Source organism: Panthera uncia, chromosome E1 (assembly GCF_023721935.1).
Source record: "Panthera uncia isolate 11264 chromosome E1, Puncia_PCG_1.0, whole genome shotgun sequence".
Lineage (NCBI taxonomy): Eukaryota > Metazoa > Chordata > Mammalia > Carnivora > Felidae > Panthera > Panthera uncia.
The window spans coordinates 22,957,455-22,961,602 of NC_064814.1; positions in this window are offsets into that span (position 1 = coordinate 22,957,455).

Genomic DNA, 4,148 nt, shown 5'->3' on the forward strand with positions numbered 1-4,148 from the left:
GGGGGGGGGGGGGGGGGGGGGGGGGGGGGGGGGGGGGGGCATGTGTCATTATTAATTTACAGATTGGATATTTTGCCCATTACAGATGAAATGATTAAGGCAAGTAATTTTCCCCCCATTTTAGTAGGAAAAGTGGGTGGACCAGTACCAGATAAGTCTCACCAATGTGTCATACTCCTTCTGACCTTCTTTGTGGCATTTCGCATATACGTATAGTTATTATTATTTTAATATTTAGATGCCCAGTCCATTTGCATGCATTTTAAGATTTGAACACCTATCTCTCTTGGCTCAAGAAATGAACCAGACCATAAGCCAGAGATCTAGGAGGTCATTAGGGAGGACCTACAGAATCCAGAGGAGAAAATGCTGAATCCTGGATTAAATACAAGAGTAATAATTCAGATTTTTATTCTATGAAAGAACTAAAGACCTAGGCCAGCCTCCGACTGGTTCCTACCAAATAGTAAAGATGCAGGAAAGTGAGCATTGAAAACTGAACACTACGCTCTAAAATAATGTCGTGAAAACTGACGGAAGTTTCTGGAGTCCAAAATGCAATCAGGCACCAGAGCAGAATGGAATTATTGTTTTATATTTCTTGTGTATGGGTCTTAGCATCATAATGACAGCTTTCAAGGGCTACTTAGGTTGAAATATGAAGCCACGAAGGCCAAGAGTGGGTAAAGTCTGGACAATTCCATCCACGTCACTGTTTTCCTCTGGCTCTCTTGTCTCCCTGTGGAGACAGGAATTCAGAGAACACAATGGGAGAGCCAAAAGGGGTGAGGCATACAGGAGAGTCCTCCAAATGCCGATTCGGCAAATTTTAACTTTTTTAGCTATAAACCTTTCAATACCTCAAAATAAATCCTTCAATTTTATATGAGATTTCGGTTTCTGCAGCTGTAGATTTATGCAGTGTGCTAAGGCCAGGCCAAGAGAAGTGAACATGAACGATGTGACAGATAGCATAAGGATGTTATTCAGCTTCTCACTACAGCGTTGCTCACTCAGGAACTTTCCAAACGTCATGCATAGCCTCTCTCATTAATTAGCTGCTAAAGCAGCTAATCTTCTGCCATGAATGGGTGTCTCCAACTGCTGGCCCTCGGCTTGTGAGACACAGGAAGCAATGCACTTCCTTGCCCCCAGTTTGGCTCTGAGACTGTCAGGCAAATCACCGCAGGCATCACTGGGGCAGACTAATCTGTTCGTTGCTGGTCTGCCCTCTTTGTGTGCCAAGTTATGTGCCTTGGTTGCTAGTGACAAATGGATTACTGAAACATAATATGCTTCAGGAACCAGCTATATCCACAAGGAAAACTTGAAGACATGTCAACCACATACACAGCGGGGAGGTTTTGACAATAAGACCACGCACAGAAGAATAGACCTAGTGCCAAAAGGCCTTTATTGACATTCTTAAGAATAAATTAGCTAATATTTTGTGAAAATTATTATGAACCAGGCTCTGTGCTAGTTTTCTTACAAATATCTTAGTTAATCCTCATAATGACTTCAAAGTAGATAGGATCCACTTCACTCAACAGGGGAAGAAACCAAGGATCAGGGAGGTTAGTTGCCTTACCTGAAAATCATCCAGGTAGATGCTTGAAAGGTTCCATTGAGGAACCCTGTCTCCTTTCTCCTCAACACCATATGATGAACTTAGAGGAGAATGGTCATTCCTTTAAAAATAGCAACGTCTGACAAAGAAAGAGGAGACCATTCTCTGGCTAAAATTATTGGGAGAGGCCCAAGTTGTTGTTCTTCCATGAAAACCATGGAGGCTTTGTCATCATAGCATCACCTGGTTGGGAAGGCTGGGATTTGTTAACAATGACTGAGACAATGATTTTTAATGTAATTTTAATTTTACTAGAGTTTTACCTGTGTGAGTTCCACTTTGGGCCAAGATGGAGTAAGAGGGTCCATATTTACCCTCCCACCTGAAACAACATCTTAAAAGTGGGATGGAAATGCCTGAGACAATGGTTTTGAAGATACTGGACACCAGTCAATGAAGGACAGTGAACCCCAGGAGAAGGGAAGTAACAAGGTGAGTTCTGTGATTTACTCCTCTTACTGAGCAGATGTGGTGCAGGGAGGGGTACCCAGGTGGAACTCAGCACTCTCCTTGAGTTGAGGAGTCAGAAATGGTTGTCTAGGAAGGTCAAGGTCTAGAAAGGTCAAGGCAGCTAGAGCTTGCATGGTAGGGCCCTTAAGAGGATAGTAATGTACAGAGCAGAGAGCTCCAGGGATTAAAAGTCTTTCAGTGATCAGTGTATATGTTGGAGAAAAGTACCTGAGGCTGAGAAAAGAGACACCTACAAGGGTTAAAAGGAACAATTTCTTAGGGCTCACCTGGGGCCAGGAATAATTCCTGTTCCCACCAGCCAGAAGGAAAACCTCACCGTTCACAAGTCCTCAGGTAGAGTAAGTAGGGAAGGATCACTACTGGAAGTACGAGCTGCTTTGTTCTTGCCTAACAAAACTTAAAAGCATGACCCGAAAGGACCCAACTGTTCCAAATGACTGTGTCCTAGAACATTTTCTTGTATTAGCCCTCTGATCATTTTATCTCCTCAACATCTCTTTGGATGATCAAGCAGCTTTCTGAGAATGAATCTGTTGCCAGGATGTATTGGCATAGAACTTGTCACCACCACAGAGGTCCAGAAACTTCTCTTGGGCCATGTTTTTCATATACAGCTTAACCATTACTCTTGACTCCCAGTTCTCTTTGGTATTCATCAGAGAGTAAGCCCCCTGCCTCCTGTTGGGATAGGGGTAGGAATGTGGTAATAGGAGGTTGGGAGCCAGATTTTAGTTTTTTACAACTTATCCTTCACTCCTGCCTTGCTGAATACCTTACTTCGTTCCAAACACCTGAAATTTACTGTGCTTTTTTAGCACAAATCAGCTCATTTTTATTAATATCTTCATTTACAGGAACATGGTTTTCAGCTCACTATTCTCTGTTATATCATTTACCAAACCAGTTATCTCCTTTCTACTGCCTAACTTTTGAAGAAATTTGTAGTTCATTGTGTTTGCCTTTCTTACCTTTTTTTTTTTTTTACCTTGAACTTCCTTTGAAATTATTTTACTGCCATGTGAACAGGGCTTTAAAAGAGACACATGCGTGTTATATTACACGTATTCAAATGCACGTTCACATAATATTTAACCAGAAGTTCAAGAGCATGCTTCCTAAACTGGAAGCAAGCTGCCCACACTGAAATTTGGTTAAGTGGGCTCCCCTCTTGCCTATCTCTTTACTTTTTCACTTTACCAATAAGAAAGCTCAGGTGTGAGATGATTAAATAAGTTGCTTAAGGTCACAAAATCATCTTTCTGTCTCCGAGTTGTTATAAGTATTCAATGAGATAAATCACTTAGCATAGTTATAGTCTTATCATCATTGAGTAGAAAAAGTTATTTTTCATGATTGAACGTCTGGTCCTTATTGATTCTCCAACTTCTGAATATAGTACAAGTAGGTCTTCAGGAAAGTGGGAAAGATAGAAAGGTACATGAAGGGATAGGATGCACTAGGCTCAACCAGGGAATAAGGGCATTCCAGAGGAAGTGACGATAATTTTATTAGCTCAGTTGTAGGGCTTACATTTGTTTGATTTTTGGATTTTTTTTTTAACTTTGTAAGCAGCTATGAAACCAAAAATATGTTGTAGTACAATGAAAAACTAGTAACTCTTTCAGTAGAGTAGGCTGAATACATTCCTTATAATTTCTTGGTCAAGTATCTTTAGTGTACTAATGCTGCATTCAATCATATTTCTGAAATCCCTTTATCTGTCATTTTCCTACTTTATTTTCTTGTGTTTCTAAGTAACTTCTTAAAGTTTCTGCCTCCGGCTACGAAAATACAGAATCCAGAAGAGGATTCTGGTACCAGACTGTCCCTCCTACAGCAAACAAGTAAGAAACTAGACAAAATATGTGAAACAACAGCCTTTAGACCCTGGGCAATAGGTATTATATGACTGTAATCCCCACAGGAAGGGAAACAAGTAGGTGAGCCTTGTGATCACCCTGGCCTTCTGCCTGGAGGCAATTTTTGAGTCATCCTGTAAGAAGAGGGGAAAAGCAGAACACAGGGGTCTTCTTGAGCTGAAAAGGCA